This window comes from Orcinus orca, chromosome 3, assembly GCF_937001465.1.
Source record: "Orcinus orca chromosome 3, mOrcOrc1.1, whole genome shotgun sequence".
Lineage (NCBI taxonomy): Eukaryota > Metazoa > Chordata > Mammalia > Artiodactyla > Delphinidae > Orcinus > Orcinus orca.
In genome coordinates this window covers 161,960,955-161,983,616 of record NC_064561.1, presented here as the reverse complement: position 1 = coordinate 161,983,616, position 22,662 = coordinate 161,960,955, and positions in this window count along the sequence as shown.

Genomic DNA, 22,662 nt, shown 5'->3' with positions numbered 1-22,662 from the left:
AGCCTCTAGTGGGTGTGGAGTCACACTCCAACCAAGTTCACCCAGGCTGGAGGCTAGACTATGGAGGCGGAGACCAGGACTCACATGCTTTAGGGGGTGGTTGAAAGTTTGTCACTTTTGGAGTGTGAAAGGAGGGAAGGTTCTTTCCCAGGACCCAGTGTCATTATCCTTCCACCCAGGAATTGTGAGCCCAAGTTCATCCACATCCAGACTTGAGGGCTACACAGGAAAGAAAGGTAAAGAACCCATGCCACCAAATACCGAAACTTGCCTAAACCTTTGATGAATTGTTGGATGCAGCTGCTATGAAAAAAAATGGAGATTCTCTCCACATCACTACCTCCAGTTTGCTAGTTTCGAGGCTCTGTGGAGAGACAATGGCCAGTGGGCAGCCTGCAAGCAAAATGGCAGCAGGCAGTGTCGTTCCCTTCTCTTCTGCCCCTGCTAGTGAGGCAGGTTGGCCCTGTGCACATACTACTACAGCTGCCAGCACCACATTTTCCCAGCTGAAACATTTTTTGAATTCACTCAACTTCTTTCCTCCGTCCACTCTGCAAGTCCATTCACCATCTTCCTTTTCCTTAATATCTAAAACATATTCTATCTTTCTTTGCTGTCTGTTTACTATCTGAAAATTTATTTTCTGCTCTACAGTCAGAGTAAAAATTGTGAAATGTAATCACACATCTCCTCCATATATAATATTCTGGTATTGATTGAAGGTTAAAAATGATAACTCCTTAACATGGCTTATAAGGCCCTCCATTAACAGTTTTGTAAGAAATTATCAGTAGAAATCCATAAAACGGACCTTACTCCCACATTCAAAACAGAAAGTCTTAATCAAAACCACACCCAGGGAGTGAAGGGTGGAGTAAGAGTTTAGAACCACCAGCAGAGATTAAAAGAATATAGCATGGTGGTTTCCGTCATATCCATGTTCAACTTATATATCTTCTCCCCACCAAAACAGGACAAACAAACAAACCAAAAACAATGACTTTGCCATAGTGAACATACTTCTGAATAACTACCAGGCAACGGCAGCCCTTTTCTCTTAAAAGCTGTCCACATGGGAAGGAAATCAAGTCAATGAACATGACTCTCAGTGTCCATCAGTCACTCCAGTGACTGGATAGTGAGTGATGGTCTCACTCCAGTAACTACGCCTCCACAATTGACATCATCCTGCTTTTACCTGTGAAAGGCCACTGATCCCTGAAGTTCATAGCTTCCAACCCTGCATAAGATAGCAGCATGCTCTGCTCAGAAAGACTGCTTTTACAGCATAGTTCTCCAAAACCTCAGTAAGTAATTAATCCAGGGGTGAGTGTGGATGTGTGTGTAGGAGGGGGTTAGTTTTAGATATCAACTGGCGGTCTCTTCTTTTGACAGGGTAGAGTGATCTGGGCATCAGTAAATTACTTGGCTATTAGGAAAAGTCCTTGAAAGATCAAAGACAACAAGTTTAAGAAAAAGTGATGTGGATGGTTGTATGGAGAGAACACAGAATGTGAGAATTTTGTTTCTTATGTTAATGTTCATCAGAAAAAATATCCATCCCAAAAGAGGCTCTCAGCAATCAAAAAGACAGGTATATAATCCTATGACCATAAACATTTGGCCATAATGGCAGAGATAAAAGACGTGAATGTAACATGGATTCTCTCTCATAAAGACTAGTTCAACTACTGCCATGGGGGATACCCCAACCTAGCATGAAGAGAAACCAATACTGTGCCTTCAATATAGTAATATTTTTGAAAGTGAAAAATTTCATCAGACCTCTCTCCTTGTGAAAGGGACTGAAATTTGACACAAATTTTTAATATGAGTCTGCTTTTTCCTGACTGTATTGCCTCTGAAAAACACCACCATCTGAAGACTTAAAGAATCCTTGATCTTTTTCTGTGATATTTTGCATAACTTTGCCTAGAAATAATTAACTCTAATATCAAAGGATGTGCTCCAATGGATACATGGCCACAGAATCCACATATATTACTACATACAATATCATGGGGAACTTCCAACCTACTAGTATGCTCAAATAGTATGCCAACAGCTCGGTTAAGACAATGGGTCTCAGAAAATCTCTGCAAGGGTTCTATCTCTCTGCCAGATGCTGAAAAAACAGGCAGTATACGGTGCAGTCACTTCAGTAGCTATTAAAAAGAGTTCCAGGAGCCAGAAAATGGCTTATTGTCACTGTAACTTTAGTATCTGCAAGATTTGAGGTCCTGTTGGATGGGTTCTCTTCCACCAAGGAACACTGCTCAGTTTCTGCTGAACTTGAGTCTGAAGCTACCACCTGATCATTTGGCGTTCCTCCTCCTACTGAGTGGCAAGGGGGGTAAAAAAAGGAAAGATACTCTACCAACAGACTCCAATGACATAAGGATCTAGAATTTTTTTTACAGAATAGTGTATATCTGATACCAATGGAATCAATTTTGCATTTTTGATGCTTCTGTGCTCATAAGCAACATTGTGAAATTACATCAACTTCATCCTCAAAAGAAAAAACAACTACGTCCTCAGAACTCTCTGGGGTTAAGTTCTAGGTTATACTAAAAGGCATGTAATCCAGCCAGACACAGTGTCACTAGAATGTGAGGAAAGTATACAATAAGTGATGAAAGAGGAAGGTATATATCAATTATAGACTTGGCACAAGCTACAGCAACAAAGACTATAATTTATTTCAGTAACTTTCTTGCATTAAGTCTTTGAAGATTTCGGAGCTACCATTTTTAGTGTGCCTCAGATATAGATTAGATTTAACCTGGACAGAGCACGTCTGAGCAGTGCAGATGTGGATCATATCTGATACTGCTTTTGCACCACTATGATTCTGTCTCACCTGTCTGTTTTTTTTCTTCTACCTACAGCATCCAATTTTGCAGGGGTCACAATCAGCTTCGTGTTGCAATATGACAATACATTTCTTCAGGTCCACGCAATCCAGATGTGGAAGGATGTTAATTAATCTTGGGGAAATGTTTTGATGAACTGGAGATGAATGCCTATAAATAAATGCTTCCATCTTTCTTCTCAAGATGGACGGTTCTGGGGAGTATTTGTTACAGCTTCTTAAGTGATGTCATGAGATAAGAGAGGCATCCACTTAATACTATATACTTGTATACTTATACTGTATACTTATACTGTATTCTCTCCCTAATTCCTAATAATGTTTGGATTATATTCCCCAATAAAGTTGGTTTAGAAGTCTGGAAGCTGTTTTTTAAGTTTCAGATTCTTCCTACTCTGTAAAAGTAACTCTAGACCCTTATGATAATACCTGTAGAGTATCTCCTTTTAGTTTTTCTTCTGGTCATTTGGAAGACAAAAATCTTAGTAAAAAAAATAAAATGCTATCCTCATTCAGAGTAAAAGGTATAGAATGAGGCAAGGGTAAGAGCTAAATATAAGTAGAAACAAATTCCTTAGGGTTTTGAAAGCTAAACCTTAGCTCCTAAGTGGCTAGAGACCCACTGATGACTTTTGAGTTTGGAAGGCACACTTTGAAAGTTGCTATTTAGAGAAATTAAACACTCATTTTGGAAGGAATGATTCAGAAAATGACTTGTGTACAGTTGCCAGAAGAGAGGCTATTTCAGTAATCCAGGTGTGAGATGATGAGCTCCAGAACCAAGGTGGTGGGGTTACCAGGTAAATAGAATGACACATTTACAGACATTTGGAGGGAGGGGTTGACACCATTTGATTGCCTATTAGAAGTAAGTGATGAAAGAAGAACATACATTAAAAATAACTAGGCACTTCAAACTGTGCACAAATGGTTTGCTTTCTGAAATGCATCTTTTTCTATTTCGGAAGGCAGATGACCATATTTTAAGAAGTGGCTGTAATGTAGAGACAAAATGTAGGTTTAGGAGTCCATAAGCTTATTCGAAAAGAGATATTAATTGAGAGTGTATTTTAGGTCAGACACTAGGCAATAGGCCAGGTCTAGTGAATAATGAGTAACAATGAATGAAACAGAGAAAAAATTACCTGCTTTAATTGTCATTTATTCTAAGGGGGAGACAAGTCGAGATGATTAATTAATTTTCATAATATTTTAGAAGATTATAATAGAAAAAAAGACCCCAGAGCTTACTGAGTAGGATCACAAGTGCTGGGATGCGGAAACTTTTGAATAGTGTGATTAGGATAAGCTTCACTGAGAGGAGATGTTGGAACCAAGCCTAGAAGCGAGCTGGTGGGATAGATGGGGAAGAGCCCTCAGAGCAGAATGAAGAGCTAAGAAGATCCTGAGGCAAGGGTTTCAGAAAGGGAACAGCAGCCAGCTCAAAATGCTCCCACTGGCAGAACTTAGACAATTTGAGCATCTAAAAGTATTTTTTGATATGTGCCCATGAATTTTTTAGCACATTCTTGATTTCTGACATTCAAAATTATTGGAGGCTTAGTTGGTCTTATTTTTCATATTCCATACCTGAAATCACTTATCAAAGAAGTCTGTTTACAAAACCATGGACTGTACTGGGATCTAGTCACACTCATTGTTGGAGTGTTGCCTCTGCTTCTAGACATTGTTGGTGGCCTGTGCTATCTACGCATACCTCTTTCTATGTCTAAGTTCTCATATACTTTCAACTTCAACCTTCCCCATACCAAAATTGAGCGTTTTTCTCACTTTACCCACATTGGTATTTATAGCTCCCTTTTCTCATCAGAGTATCTGAGTTTCCAACAATGTCAAGGTATTTTATTTCCTTTTACAATATGTACAGAATAGTATTGAAATTGCTTCACTACTATTAGCAAACCTCCTGATCTCAAGTTTCCTTTTCTTTTTTTATCCTTAAGACTGTATGCTATAGAAATAGAGGAAGTACAATCAAAATATCGTATACAAAATCATCTGAAATAATTCTCTGTGTATGTATTCTCTACAGATTATCAATTTGATGTAGTTATTGTTTCTATTTGTATTTAATTTTCATTTTTCCTCCCTCCTATTTGATATAATTTAGATTTGATAGTATTGTTTAACTTTGGGAATTAAGAGTTCCAATCTTAAAGTCTCATTGCATTCTGTATTACTGCTATCTCACTGCTGTTCTTATCACTAAGTAATTTAATTAGTTTTGTGTTTATGATCTGTGTTTCTTTTTTGTTTCAAAAAATAGATCACACATATATACTCATATGTTTCATTTTTAATATTTCCTTAACAATATGTAACAGCATTTTATTCTAATTTTTTTTTTTTTTTTTTTTTTTTGTGGTACGCGGGCCTCTCACTGTTGTGGCCTCTCCCTTGCGGAGCACAGGCTCCGGACGCGCAGGCTCAGCGGCCATGGCTCACGGGCCCAGCCGCTCCACGGCATGTGGGATTTTCGCGGACCAGGGCACGAACCCGTGTCCCCTGCATCGGCAGGCGGACCCTCAACCACTGCGCCACCAGGCAAGCCCGAGATATCATGTTTAAATAGTCACATTTAATGCCAATAATGTCTCTCAATGTATATGAAATACATAAATATACAGTATTTATATACATATATAATAATATATAAATTATATAACATTTATATATTTATATTAGTTATACTTATCCAGCATTCCAAACTAAGAACAAGAAATATTTTATTTATGCTTTATGTATTTCATATACATCAAAACATTATTATCAGCATTAGTATGCCTAGGCCTTTTAGCATACATGCATAACTACGTGTAATTGAATATAGTTACGCATAACTGAATATAGTTACGCATTTAACTATGTGTTACAGATTCTGAACATTATTCAGGAATGGAAAAAATAGTTTCCAAAATGAGCTAGAATTTTCAAAATTGACTCTACAGGAGAGGTGACTTCACCGTAGATTGTAAGTAAGGGAAAAGAAAACTTGCGGTTTTGCAAATGGTTGAAGCAATTGCTGAAAGGTAGAAATAAATTTAATGAATTATAAATATTGTTATAAATTTGCTGATGGAAAGTGTATGATAGCAAAAAATGTGGGGTATATATGAGGATAACAATAGAGTCATTCACACGGATTAAATATGTGGATGAGGAATATATGTTTGCTCCAAAATACTGTAAAAAACACAGTTGCTTCTTAATTAAAATGCATTATTAACATTATGTTCTACAATAATAACCTGCCAGTGGGATGCATGATAAAATGAAGAAGTGATGGTGCATGAATTGGGGAACAATTTTTGAAACATCTGAGGAAATAGTCATGAGCTGAAATAATAGCATGTAATTTCATTTTCAAGCACCTACAATTACTAATGACCAAATGGAAATAAATAAATGGTCTCTGAAGTATAAGAGAATGTAATACATATTTAAAATTTTAATAACAGAATCATAATTACCCAAATACTCTAAATTATCATGTGATTTTGAATGGAGATGTAGTTCTAAACTTTTGAAAGATTAAGCTAGTATAAATAGAGGAGAACTGAACTGGACTCACATAAAAGAGTTACAGATAAACCATGTCTGATCAAAACCAGTGATATGTTTTAATAATAAAATCACCACATTCCTTTCACTTGAAAAAATGCCACAAATGTTTTACTCTCATAGGAGGATTCTGTGTTATTTAATAAGTAATTTAAAACAAAGGTCACTTATCTTAGACATCTAAAGTTGTGTAACTAAACTTTCTGTAAACTTATTTAACATATCCTCAATAGATTAATGAGTGGAGACTTACTTTTAGGCAAACCTCTTCGATTAGTTTGCTAAGACTGCCATAACAAAATGCCACAGTCTCTTTGGCTTAAACGTTTATTTTTTTACTCTTCTGGAGGGTGACAGTCCAAGATCAAGATGCCAGCATCAGGTGAGACCTCGCTTTGTAGGTACCCATCTTTTCGCTGTGTCATCATGTGAACCTGGTCTTTATTTTGTGTGTAACTTGAGGCAGAGAGACAGAGAGGCAGACAGAGAGAGATCTATCTGTTGTGTCTTCTTCTTCTCTTAAGGACGAGAGTCCTATTGGATTAGAGCCCCACCCTTATGACTTCATTTAATGGTAACTCCCTCCTTAAAGGCCCTATCATCAAATACAGACAAAATGGTGGTTAGGGCTTCAATCTATGAATTTTGGGGGGACACATTTCGGTCCATAACACCTAGAAAGTTATATTAAAGATCAAATAAGTAATCTTGAAGAAGTTTTCAAAAATATCCAAGTCCCATGGTTTCTTTCCACTTTCTTTCCCATCTATCTATCTGTAGAGTGGGGATGGAAAAACAATTAACTGTGGCTTTGTAAATAATTACCACCTCTGCTACTGTATAATACTCATTCAAAAAGCCTTTTAAAAATTTAATTGTTGAGGGTTTTTTAAACCACTATTTTAAACTCTAGTGGATAAATTTTTGAGAGTTATAAATTCCTTTATTACTAATATATGTTTATTTGTAACAGAATTATTTTAAATGAGGTTACTGCTACAGAAATCATAGTCATTATATTATTTTTATAATATTTTATTTCATTAGTGATGAAAATTTCAAATAACCAGAATTTAATATTACAGTCCACTTTATATAAATCACCAAATTTGAATGGATAACATTTAACCATTTGAGATTTAAATATATATGTGGTGAGTTTGATAAGTTTTGCATGAGGATTTTTATTGTTTTTTTAAATTCCAAGTACTTTCTAATTTCACTTATTACTTGCTCATGAGACTATAACACATTTCTCTTAAATTCCCATTCATTTTAAAAGAATATGGACAACGGCTTCTGGGAGGAAGTGAAGATTTCCCAAAAGAATTGGGAAATCTGTCTTGACTTCTGAAAGATAGATTTTTAATGTAACTTTTAAACTGTATAACTGGAAGTACACTTTAAGTAAATCAATCATTTTGCATGCAGTTAATCCCTTAGATGGTGAAGCCCTGTTATTTGGTAATTGAAGTGCTTATACCTTAATGAAATACTTATGCCAGAGCCAAAAGTGTTTGGGCTGCTGCTTTGTTTCAGAGATGGTTTTGAAAATGATCTTACAGCAAATCTTTTGTGACTGGAAAAAAAGTTCAAAATAATTAGAAGCAATTTACTTTTAGAATAACTTCTCAAAGAATTGTGAATTAAAGTGATTCCCTAGATATTTTAAAGTCTCTCATTTGTTGAAATATTTATAACCAATAATTATTTTATGGTTCTAAAATGCTTACATTTTTGGAAAGAAGAAATATATAGAGTTTTACAGATGTGTCATTTGACAATAATTTTACAATTATAAGTGGCATTTTCTCTAATGACATTAAAACATGGGAGCACAGCCTTTTTGGCAGCCCAGAAATCACACAGTCATTGTGCAATGCTGGCCTTCTCAGTTCTGATGGTTCTGTTTTTTTATTTTCCTCTTTCAGTTCTGTGGAACTATTTTCCATCACCACTTTTTCAGAGAAATCTGTGTTCTCTGGTTTCATTTAAAAAGTGTTTCCCAGTTAACTTATACATGATTTATGTAATTTGTTTAAAGGCAAATAAATCTGAATATTTTTGTCAAAGAAAATAAGAAATGTATACACCATGAATTCCATGACCTACTATGGTCTTATTTTTTTTGTTAAAATAAATTTATTAAAATAAAATAAATTTATTAAAATAAAATTCCATGACCTGTCATGGTCTATATTTTTTCTATATAAAACTAATTCAGCATGGAATGGAAGGTGTTGAGCGCTAATTAGACTGCTATATGATAATGCTTCAATAACCCAGTCCAAATCTAGCCTAGCTTCAGATGTGTAAGTAATGAAGCTCAAGAAATCCAAAAATAATTTTAATTTATTTGACTTGTGTTTAACTGGGTGACTGGATAATTTCTTTGCACATTTTCAAGAATATGACATTTAAAGAATGAATGACTAAATGATTTTAGAGAGTTTATTAATTATACTAAAAATTAAATACTCATCTAATACCAGTATTTATGACTCATTTTTTTGGTTATTTTTGTTGTTGTTGCTTGGATATAGACTTGCTCTGAACAACTGTGGGACCTAAGAAAACAAATGCAAATTCACATACCATATATAAAAATATTTAAAAATATATCAAGATAGGGGCTTCCCTGGTGGCGCAGTTGTTGAGAGTCCGCCTGCCGATGCAGGGGACGTGGGTTCGTGTCCCGGTCCGGGAGGATCCCGCATGCTGTGGAGCGGCTGGGCCCGTGGGCCATGGCCGCTGAGCCTGCGCGTCCAGAGCCTGTGCTCCGCAATGGGAGAGGCCACAACAGTGAGAGGCCCACGTACCGCCAAAAAAAAAAAAAAAAAAAAAAGTCAAGGTAACAAACTATTAAATAAAGCATGTTCTATCCTTTAAACCTGAAAATTATACATGCCTCAAAGAAAATTGAAAAAGTTGTTGTAAAACTACATTTTACTATATTTTACATTCTGGTTCATTTCTATGCTCTTTGGCATAGACCCCTAGTTAAGGGCCTCTATTCACTAACTCTAAAGGCAGTACTGCAGCTTGTGATTGTTACTTAATATTTACTTCTTATTGCATTTAGTAGCATTTTCTGCACTCATTACATTCCCAACTAATGAACTTAGACAAAATGACCTCAAAATATACTTTGTGTAAATACATATTCTAATATACCATGAAAAATAAATGGTGTATGTTTTAGAAAGAATTATAGTGGAATATTTGATGACTCAGGATTATGAAGCATTCCTTAAGAAAAAGCAGTAAAACATAACAGTAGTAGATAGTACTGTGATAGTGATCAGCATAAAAAAATTTCAAGAAAATCTGTTCATGAAAATACACTGTAAATGAAGTTTACAAAAAGCATATGAAGAAAATATATTCAATGCATATATGAGATTAACAGGGCAATACTTATTCTCTATTTCTTATATTTGCACAGGGTGTAGGAGATTTCCACCATTCTCCCCAAGAGAGAAGTAGTTGGTGAGGAGATTGGGCTTGACTCCATATACAATAAGGAAAAGTGCGAATTTATAGCCAAGGATGGAAAATGCCTAGAGGAAACATCAGAGGTGAGGAGGGATTCTGTCTAAACCTAGCTAACAGGTTTCTTGCTGAAGGCAGCAGAGTGATCAGACATTACCTGGGGAAGGTGGAGGTTATGGAACCAGATTAGCTATCAAGGATTCTGGCTAAACTGGCTTAGCAGAATGAACAATGCACAGATGAACATGGAAGTCCAAAAGTCAGGATCTACTTGAGAATAGAGTTCAGCGGAGCCTGAGGAGAGTTTGGTCAAAGAGAGAATCTTTATCACCACCACTGCCCAAAACCCACTGCCAGCTTTATGTTTCTCTATACCTCTTACCAGCTTCTATAATACACTATGCAATTAATTTATTCATTTTGTTATTATCTATTTCCCATGGTAAAATGCAAACTCCAAGAGAGCATGTATTTTTATATCCAATATTTTGTTTGCTATTGACCCATCAACTAGAACATTTAGTAGGTCTTCAATAAAAATTTTTTGATTTATAATCTGTTGCATAGTTTCTGCTGGATCTTTGAAATGAAATAATTCATGAAAATTACTTCTAACAATACCTGGAATAGACCTTCAATAAATAATAGCAGTGATTATTGTGTCTGTTGTATTTTAAGAAGTTAGATATAGAACGGGTTCACATAATGCTGTAGAAAGTGAAAACTGACCACTTGGTTGACAATCCTGAATAAAAGGAGCTATTAGCATACTATTTTGCCTCTTACAGATAATTGATTTCACTACTGCTAGAAGTAGTAAATGCAAGAATTCACTGATTTTATTCCCGTGGACATTTCTGCTCTCTTCCACTTAAGGCACCTGAAGTACTGTTGATAAGCAGGCATGAGATCTGACATATATTCTCTAATTAGTCCTGCTTTTCAAGTATGTGAAACACAGAGAAAAATCAGAAAGCCAGAAACCTTGCCATGATGTCAAAATAAGAGTAAAAGGAGGCCTTATCTCAAAAAGAGTATTTCTAGTTGAAATACACATTTGCATGTGGAATAATAAGCATTATACTTCTGAGTAACAAGTTCATGGATTTCAGGTACTCTAGGAAGAACAATTACAATGTATCAGTCAATTATTTGCCTAAATTTGACTTACAGATTTCTAGGTGCTTAGGGGATTTTAAACAAGATAAGTACCCTCTCTGTCCTCACTGAGGTTACTGTATCAGAAAGACATGGATTCAATAATGCATTTAGATGAATTTTAAAACAATGTACAATATACATGGTATGTTAGAAACACACCGTGATTGTGGACTTCAAATAACCTTGAGGTCTTTGAAGGGACCCCAGAAGATGAGGTGGCCAAGTTAAGACTCTAGAAGTAAGTAGATATTAACCCAGGTAGAAAGGAGATACAAGAGGAGAAAGCAGTACATGAGGTGGGAGTTTCTCTGATTGCTACAGAAAACTGGAGCGTGGTCTAACTAAAGCATAGAACTTCATGGGAAGAGGGGTGGGGTCACTGTATTTCTCTTAAAATGAGCAGATTTTAAATCTTACTGATCTTTAAAAAAAAGGGGGGGGGAGAAAAGAGGGCAGGGCTATGACACTGTGATCTTGTGAATGCAGTATTGCTGATTGGCTGAGGTTTGTCTCTGTTACAAATTAAAGTGTCCTCAAAGAAGTGGTGCATGATGACGGGGGTGGTGAGGATCAAGAGATGAATAGTCTGATAACGTATACATATATATATGTTTATACTCTATCTGAAAGACAAATGAAGCCCTTTGAAGATAAATATGGCATCACTGGAGAGGATGAAATGGAAGACCATGGGAGGCAATTTGAAGACTGTGGGCATCCAGATCAAGGTGACCTGAACTAGATTGGTGGCAGTGAAGATACAGAGACGCGGATAGACTCCAGAGTTACATGAAATAAGTGATTGGATTTGTGGGATGTACAAGGAAGAGGGATCAAGGGTGACCTCATTGTTTCTGGCTTGAGAAGCTGGGTGCATGTGGTTTGCTATTCACTAATATAGAAACAATGGAGGAAGAATAACTGGAAAGAAAGATAAATTGTGAGTTCAGTTTTAGGGAGAAATGCAGGCAATGATTAGCACAGGCAGTACTCAGGAGAGAGATCTGAGCTAAAGATATTGTACATATCTGTCATCATCATCATATGCATGGTACTCTGTTTCAACAGAGGTTGAAGGGCATGATCTCAAGAAAGGATTAATTTGAAACTGCTTTTATTAATGATCAAACAAGAATGAAAATAGTTATTATACTTTCAAATGGGGAAGCAGCAGTCCCTTTCTAAGCCTTATGATATGTGGATACACTTTTTTCAGCTGGTCTCTTGGATGTGAATGCAAATATGTAAATATAATTCATTGTATTCATTGGATCAGGGTTTTGCTCTTTTTAATACAAAACCTCTATTTTCTTTGTTTCTATTTTACTTGTGTTTTTCCCACAAAATACAGTTTTCACTTGTAGAAGCAGCTCAATCATCTGCACTTGAAAACTATTCCCAAATCTGTAATTCCATGTCAGTAGAAATTCTCCATGGGCCTCTTGAGCTTTTACGTTTCTTGTGAACCCAGGCAATGGCAGCTTCTCTTTTGGAGAAGCCTGACTCAGACTCCCCAGTATCAGCATTCCTGTAACGAAGCCCACTCAGAGTGCTCATATCACCTGTCCCTCTTCACAGCACCCTGTGGGATTGGAGCTTGGGAACTGGCACAAGAAAATACTGGTACTGTTGCTACTGCAATTACCATGAATAATAAAGTCCTTTGTCGCTGACCCCAATGTATCATAACTCCTGCCAGCATCCACAAATAAGAGACAGACTAACATGTTAGCTTGCAAGTTAAGTGACATCAGACCCTACACAGTTCTCCAGTAATCTGAAAATCTGAAAACAATCTATCATTTGCATAAATGAATACATACATGGAGTAGTAGAATTCCAAGTATGCAATAGATAAAATGAGAGCTAAATTTATCATGCAATGATATATGGGCTACTCAACTTGGATTAAAATATTAAAATGGGGCTTCAAGAGGTAATCCTAAAAGATAAACTATCATACCAGATACAATATTAACTACAGAGAAAATTCTGTCAATTCAGGGATCAAAAAGTTCCAGGTTGTGGTTTGGTTAGGGCATATGCTATTAGTCAGAAATGGAATTCTGATATTATCTATCCTAAAAGGTAGAGTTATGTTGCAGCTGAAAATACAGTTTAATGGCTGAGGTCGGGGGTGGAGACTGGGATGGGTATTTGACAGCGTTCCTAATTTCCTAATACATATAAGCATTTCCAAATATACCTGGTTGACTACAGCAGCGGTCCCCAACCTTCTTGGCATCAGGGACTGGTTTCATGGAAGACAATTTTTCCAGGGACTGGGGGAGGCGGCGAGGGGGGGATGGTTCTGGGGTAATGCGATCAATGAGGGGAGTGGCTCAGGCTGTAATGCGAGCGATGGGGAATCATGGGGAGTGAAGAGCAGATGAAGTTTGGCTCCCTCGCTCACTGCTTACCTCTTGCTGTGCCGCCGGTTCCTAACAGGCCGTGGACCAGTACCGGCCCACAGCCAGGGGGTTGGGGACCCTGGGACTATAGCATGTATAGCATGTACACACAGGTATATTCCTAAGATTCAGGGCGTTTGTGCTAACTGTGTGATCTTCAAGTTTTAGAGAAAGGTGTGCACTGGGTAGAGGTCTCCTTTTGGAAACGGTTAGGAGAAATAAACTACCACAATATGCACAATATGTATCCCAGAAGCTCTTTGAGCAGCACTAAACAAGAACTCTTCAAGCTGAGGAATTCACAAAAAGGACAAGGGCTGATTAATCATTAGCATGCCAGGACACTGACTTGGTAAAAGGGTCAGGTAAATTCTGACCCAAATATTTCATCTTTCTAACGGTAATCTCTCAAGCTGTATTTAAAATGCATTCCTCATCTGCACAGTACCTGGATTTATGACTTGCAGAGACACTATACATGGTGTTAGGTTTAGTTTTCGGTGTGTCGTATGTATGTAGAGGGGTGGTAACTGCTACATTCACCTAAATTGCAGCTTCCAATGGCCTGATTGTGAGAAAATCTGTGTCCATCATCAGGCAGTATGTCTCAGGAAAACAGAACCTGCATATAGTAGGGCTTATATGAGACATAATCATATGTTTGCATGTGTGTGTGGGGACTTAAACATCAAGCACTCATTATTGCTCACAAGGTTAGTGGGAGGTTCGGGGGTAATGCGATCAATGAGGGGGGTGTCTGCCTTCTGATGTTGCCTGGGCTTGACCAGATGTTTCCAGTCAACCCTGCATCAGATAGGTTGTTCTACTGATCTAGACTAGACTTTGTCATAGTTGTGAGTCAGCTGGCTGTCAGTTAATCTAGGATGAGCTTGTCTAGGGCCACTAGCATGACTTGCCTCAGTCCATGTAATCTCTTATCTTCTAGTAGGCTCTACTGTATTTCTAATTTGTGTTTCATGGGAAGAATTCCAAGATAAAACGGAAGTACACAGGGGTCTTGAACCTAAGCTCAGAACCATCAGTTCCACTACTTGCTCTTGGTTGAAGCAAGTCATAGGCCAGCTCAGATTTAAGGAATCCTAGGCTCTAAATAGCATTTCCTTAGAAAGGACTGCTCCACACTTACTATGCTATCATTTTGGCTAATTCTCCGATCAATACCTGTAACTATCAGAAGCTTGAATGATTATTTACACTTCTATGTTTTATTTATACTTCTCTATCTTCCTAGAGGAGAATTAAAATCATTTATCCTTACACTCTAGCCAGTGAAACATTTCAAATCTAGGAATGAAAAGGGAGCAGGTGGGATAAATAAAACAAAGCTGATTTTATCACATTTATGAACATATGTGAAAGCATTCAAAATGAAACAATATGCATCTGAATATAACAGTTGTTCACTGGTTTATTCATTATTAAAAGAAAAAATTTAAAAATCACTAAGCCTTAAATATTCTTTCAATTAGCAAATTATTCATTGTAACATATATCATCAAAGTTTCTTCTTTTAAACACACCAGGTTTTAAGAGATAAAGCTAGATTTGTTAACTGTTAGTTTTATTCTAATGCTTGTGCTTTATCCTACCATGGAGGATGAGATAAATTATTCACTATGGAGAAATACATTAATAAATTCTGATCACTTCTATTCTGTGAATCATCTCTTTTGCATTGTAAAAAAAATTAATGTCTCTCCCCACTCTGAATAATTTATGTACTCTCCTCAGTCTTAGCAGCATGAATGTACTGTATTCCTGTCAAGTTGAAGTTTCTGTTCACAAAGTGTGGTACATTTTTTTTTGGCAGTGATTTGATCATTTATTTTCAAAAAAAATTTATTTTTATTGATTTTTTAATTGATTTTTATTGGCGTATGGTTGCTTTATACTGTTGTGTTAGCCTTCACTATGCAACAAAATGAATTGGTCATACACGTACAGATATCCTGGTTCATTTTTTTAATGGAGTTACCGTTTGCTTCTGAGTCATCTGCCTACTAATTGTCAAATACTCTGTCATTCAAGCAGTGTAATCTAAAGCTTTTTTTTTTTTTCCAGGTTTCTGACTGATCTACATGTACTAGATTCTCTATCAAAATTAACCAGGCAAATATAATGTTTAATTGTTTAAAAAATTCTCTAAATAAGAGAACTTTTGTTGAGTACAGACTTAAGACTGGGGGTTCTGGAGGTGGGCTCCTGAAGCTTTATCCTGGCTCCACTTTTTTTTTTTTTTTTTGCGGTACGCGGGCCTCTCACTGTTGTGGCCTCTCCCGTTGCGGAGCACAGGCTCCAGACGCGCAGGCTCAGCGGCCATGGCTCACGGGCCCAGCCACTCTGCGGCATGTGGGATCTTCCCAGACCGGGGCACGAACCCATGTTCCCTGCATCGGCAGGCGGATTCTCAACCACTGCGCCACCAGGGAAGCCGCTGGTTCTACTTTTAATAGCTATATGAACTTGGACAAGTAGTGTTTTTCCTCTAAGATAGTTTCATCATGACAATGGTAAGGATTGTTAACCTTGTAAGTTTGTTACAGGGATTAAATGATGCAAAGATCATAAATTGATTAGGACAGTGCTTAGCACTTGAAAAGTCATCTATAAATGTAGCTATTGTTAGTAAATGGAATTTATACTTTCATCAATGCCAAAGTTAGAATTTTATTAATACCAAAATACATGTTGATTAGAATATTATTTTATAGACTTGATAGTTTTGAAGGGGAAGAACATCATTATTTTATTAGATTACATTAGACAACGAAGCAATGAAAAAAGCATCCCATGATTTGAGTCCTCCATACCCAACACTGATAAAATTGAGCCACACATGTACTTTTACTTCATTTCTTAAAGAATTCAACCTGAAAAAGCAAAGCTCATGTTCAGTGTAACTAAATGTTGTTAATAAAACTCAAGTAATTAAAAGTTAATGGTAGTGGGACTTCCCTGGTGGTGCAGTGTTTAAGAATCCACCTGCCAGTGCAGGGGACACAGGTTCGATCCCTGGTTCAGGAAGATCCCACATGCCACGGAGCAACTAAACCCATGTGCTACAACTACTGAGCCTGAGCTCTAGAGCCCATAAGCCACAACTATTGAGCCGATGTGCCACAACTACTGAAGCCCGCGCGCCTAGAGCCCGTGTTCTGCAACAAGAGAAGCCACTGCAATGAGAAGCCCGCACACCACAACGAAAAATAGTTCCCACTCGCCTCAACTAGAGAAAGCCCGCGCACAGCAATGAAAGAATCTCAGACAAAAAAAAAAAAAAAAAAGTTAATGGTGGGAGCAGCTTATACAGGTACACATACAGGAATCCTGGATTATTTTTGTTAGATTAACTACTGTAAGTGTAAAACTGCTGAGATGGCAGAATTTTGCTTTCATGGGACCATTAAAGTAAACAAATGGAGAAAACCAAAGAAAGGTGCTATCTGGTTGTGTTGGGTAGATGTCTTCGCTGAAAAATAACCAATTCCTTATCTGAATCACAGGTTGGCCTTAATTCAGCTATTTAAAATGTACCAAATCCCACAGACAGAAAGAACCAGAGCGGAGAGCGTAGAAAACAAATAGTTGTTGTTGTTTTTTCAGAGGGAGGCCAGCCACTACAGAAAAGGGTCAAAGCCACGAGTACAGGGAAATGAAGCACTAAACCAAGAATTGCAGCAGTATAGCTTAGCAAATTTCATGGGATGTGCAGACACAAGGAAAAGAGTGATGGAAAGAACCACTAAAGCAAGACTTCAACAGCAATATCATAGAAGGAGAAATTAATGAAAAAGGAAAGGAGAAGTATTAATATTTACACTATGGTGAAGCAGAATGAAAACCTTTAGTAATTACACTGGTAATGTGGGCCCTGGTTTACTAAACAGAGTTGTTATCAACATTGAAACATAAATGTATGAAGAGGCCATTCTGGGAATTAAACCACTTTAACCTGTAAAATCATCAGAAGACTATGCAGATTGCTTAGAAAGATGACAGGGATCAATTAATGACTATAATTAAATATACAATATTTATATATATAAGGATATAAATAACTCCCCAGTGTTAAGGTTATACAAATATATATACACTAAAGTGTGTGTCATTGAAGTAATTCCAAAAGTTTTCTTTAAATCCTGTATGGTATCATATGTGTATTTACTACTGTCATTATTACCAAAATGTCATTCCTTTGTTAATTCATTCAATTTATATAAATTGAGAAAATAAGTGTCTGGCTCCTTTTATTAAATAAAATTTGAGTAACACTTGGCCTTCTATCTAGCCTTTTTGGTAAATGGCCTCAGAGCAGAGCTAGTAACAAGAAAAGGACTTAGTCTGACTCGTTGATTGTGGCATTTTCCAAAAGTCTTTCTGTGGATTTGGAAGTAATTTTGAGACCATTACAGTGATGTATTTAGTACCCTGGCTTGACTAATTTGAGACTAAAGAGTATTCTAAAACAAATTAATAGAAATTGAACTGAGAAAGAAGATACATCTCAAATACTGATTTATTAGGCACTATCGATAATGTAGAAATATTTTAACATGCATCTCTTCTTTTTTCTCCTTTATGCCTATACGGATTAAATTAAATACATTTAGCATCTCCATTTTCTCTAATACATATATAAATGTCATTTATTTATCGACAACTTTAATCCAGAAACATCGGTATATCAGAATCTTATATCAGACTCATTTCAAAAAATTTACATTTAGATCAAATTTGACAGCTAATGAGGATCCAGGTGTCTTGATAATGCTTGTTTACAGAACCCAGTGTTTCAAGCTGATGTGTTTGTATTTATCCTTCTACTGCTACCTAACTACTTCCTCAGTGTTGATAGAATATAATTAATACATCATTGCTTTGAGGGCTTACATGGAATATTTGCTGTGTCAGGTACGTACTCAGATATTCATTCTACTGAAATGTTAGGTTCTGATTCATTACTGAAATTCATCTTTCTTAATTAAAAAAGAACACTTTTAATATTTTTCTTCAGTAAGATAAAATTGCTTTTAAGATTTTTTCTTTGATTTATAAATCATTATTATATTTTACCTCATATACATATATATACTTTAAATTTCTCACCACAACCAAGTTTTCTTTTTAATCCAAGATATCAAATATTTTATACAATTGTTCTGAGTCAAGGAATTACTGAAGAATCAAGATAAAAAATATAATTTTAATAATAGTTTCATTTCTATAATTTCTGAGTTCCGTACAATTTTCTAAAAATTTTATTTGACAGATGTATCTGTCATAGAAAAAACAATGGAGTATCCTGAATAACTTGTACTTTTGTGTTGACAATTGAAGTGATATGGTGTGCTTTCTCTCCAAATTGAGTCTACAAACATGTTTGTCTAGATAGATGTTTCTTTCTTCTTCTCCAAAATGAATTTATTGATATTTGTTCAAAGTCCCATCACTTTCAGTATCCTCTGGGAACTTGCTGTATCCATCATCCCATGTGTTTCAAGTGTCTTCATTTGTCTCATTTCTATTGGCTACCTCATAGTATCTCATAAACATCCAGCTTCCACTATTTCAAAGACAAATAAATAAATAAATAACAGGCATAATTCACTTTGGTTCTGATCCTCTCTAAAGGTTACAGCACATGTCTCTTCCCTTCCATAGCAAGCTTTCTAGGAAGAATAGCCTATACTTGCTCTTTCTACCTTAACATCCTAATTATTTTCCAAAACTGTATCTTGGCTTCTACTTTTTCCATTTTATACAAACTCTTTTTCTTAAAGTTACTAATGGCCTTGTCATTTCTAAATAAAAAGGACTTTTTCAATCTTCATCCTTTTGGCTCATTAACATATGTTAGTCTCTTATCTTAGTTCACATTCCCAGACTATAAATCCCAGAATTCCTGGTACCAATCAGGGTACCATGGTTGACTTCTGACCAATAGAATGTAGGAACATGTGATATACGTCACTTTCAGGCCTGTCTTAAAAAAAATCTCTTTCATGCTACTACTCTAATCTTTCTTTATTTATCTCCAAGTGGTCAATCATAGAGGTTCCAGAAGAAGATTAACAAACAGTAAAAAATGATGGAGTTGAAGAAAGAAACCCTAGCTTCCGAATATCCAGGTAGAGTGAGAGTGACCATAAATGGTCCCATTTTGCCTGGGACTTAACCAGGATTAGAACTGAAAGTCCTGAATTCTAGAAAACTCTTTAGTCCTGTGCAAACAGGGGAGGTTGATCACTGAATGCTACCCACTGAACACTGAACACCCACTATGCACTAGAACTGTTATTGACCTAGCAATAACTATTCTATTGTGTTAAGGCACAGAGATATGGGAGTTTGTTTGTTATCATGGTTAACCTACTTGAATAAATATCTAACTAAGAGAGAATCATCTATCTCCCTTCATTTTGTTTCAACATCCTCTTTTATTTTTCACATTTACAATTTTTTTGATTGAAAGATTTTTATTAATGTGAATTTTAATATATAGAAAGAAGTGCCTAAATATAAGTAATGTGTACATAATTTTATACACATTATCATTAATTAAATATTATTAAAGTGAATACCATTAATCTACCATGCAGGTAAGAGATTTGATTGTGGTTAGATTCTCCTTTTATTATTGGGGTGTTAAACAGAATCCAAAATAAAGGCCATGGTTTGAATAGACCTCTGGACTGAACACTCACAGCCAGGTAATTGAAACTTAGACTCTCTTGGTTTCCCTGAAATGCTGACTCTGACCTTAACCAAAACTTAAGCTTTCTTCACGTCAGTGTGATCTTCCAACTTCCTAGCCATCAGATACAGACAAGTAGGCTGAGTGCTGCTACCCTAAAAGGAACATAAGTTTCTAGTAACCAAACACAAAACTATGTACTCCCTCATTCATGTTTGTAAACTGAGCAGTAACTGCTGAGAACCGAGCTTCTTAACTACTTTTGGTTTTGAAATCCCCCTGTTCGGGAACAATCTGTTTCTCCCTCAATAGAATATTCATGTCAAGCGAAGCTCTCTGAATTTTCCCTAGAGAGTGGCAAACCTATCCTAAACTGCTTACGTAGAGGTTTGCTTGATTTTCCTTTTTTAATTTGTTTTACCAACTACGCATGTAACACTAAACAATATGCATGTCTGCAGTTTTCATGTTTCTTTTTCTCATCATTATGTTTGCTAGGACATTTACAATTACTATTACCAATTATCTATGTAGTCTGGATCCTAATAGTTATCTGATGAGCCACACTTTTTATTCATTTGTAAATCCAATTAAACCCTGAATTCAGTGACCCAACCCTCTACAGTCTCTAAATGTTTTCCTTTTCTCTATTTTCCTTCCCAGACATGAGTTCACATTCTCCTATTTTTTTCCACTGATAATCAAATTTAGGGACATAATATAATTATTCAGTGATCTTGTTAAATATTCCCTGGACACACTTAAATCAGTCTGACCATAGTTTGGGGATGAGGAGGACATTATTTAAATCACTCACATGACTCTGATGATAAATATGACAGTTTAGAAACACTAACAAGAACTCTTACTAAAGCCTTATTATGGGGACTTCCCTGGTGGTGCAGTGGTTAAAATCCGCCTGCCAATGCAGAGGACATGGGTTTGGGCCCTGGTCCGAGAAGATCCTACATGCTGTGGAACAACTAAGCCCGAGTGCCACAACTACTGAGCCTGTGCTCTAGAGCCCGTGAGCCACAACTACTGAAGTCCGTGTGCCTAGAACCTGTGCTCTGCAACAAGAGAAGCCACCACAGTGAGAAGCCCGTGCACCACACTGAAGAGTAGCCCCACTCGCTGCAGCTAGAGAAAGCTCGTGTGCAGCAACGAAGACCCAATGCACCTAAAAATAAATTTAAAAATAAATAAATTTATTTTTTTAAAAAAAGCCTTATTACGAGTGACTGTGCATTAATAAAAAAATCCAACAGTATTTGGAGTTTGTTAATAATAGTATTTTAAATGAAGAAATACATTTTATGTGTCTGTGGAAGAATAAGTAATTCTAAAATAATCCCTCCCAACTCAATGGAAAATATAGACCACCTTGCCCCTTGATTAGGGCTTGGTTTTAAGTGTTTATTATTTATAAGGGTTATATTTAAACTTTAATTTTAAACGATAACAACAACAAAAAAAAACCCAAAAAACAAACAACAATAGGTAACTCAGCTCAACCTCTTCAGGAAATTACCAAAGTTTGATGATGATCCTAAACTCCCAAAACATGACAGTTTCAAATAAGAAATGAATTTGGTTTCATTCATCTGAAAATCCTTTGGCCATTATGTCTTAAGAATTTATGGGGTGATCACAAGGTGTCAGTTTTGAAATGACAGTTGTCATTTGAGAGGGAAATACAAGGCAGACAGAAGATGAGCCATTTTTGGTGAGGCTGTTCAAGTTTCTCTTTCATGTCCTTTCAACACACTGGTCATGTTTGTCTCACTCAATGTAAAATCCAACATCCTTATATTTCCACGCAAGGCCAGACCTGGCCATTTGTTACCTCACTAACCTCTTCCTTAAATCTCTCCATTTCTTCCTCCACTCCAGATACTCTGTTTTCCTTGCTGGTTCTCTGGGCAATGCATTTTCAACAGGGGTGATAACTTTCCCAAGGGGGCATAAATTGGTTCTCAGTGTTGGGGTGTGGTGAAAAAATCTCATATTCTTTTTTTAAAATAAATCATAGATATGCATATAGTACATTAACAGATTTATAGTATATATGTAGCATGAAAATTTCCTTAAAGAAAATTATAGAGCAAAATAATTGTCTAAAATGGCTTTTTAGCAAGAAGCTGACAAAAAAATTTAAAAAAAGGTTGAGAAACACTGTTAGCCAATCAGCAGTCACCAGAGCTCCTTTTTTACTGGTTATTTCCTTGCCTGGAAATTTCTTTCCCTGGATACCTGCACAGTCCAATTTGTCAAAAATATGTAAAGTGGCATTTCACTCTGATATTTCCCTTTCTATTTATTTTTCTTCTCACCACTGACTGCTAACAATTTTACTTATTCAATTTGTCAAGTTTCTTTCTCATTCACTAAACTAAAAGGTCCAATAGTAGGGATTTTATCTTTTT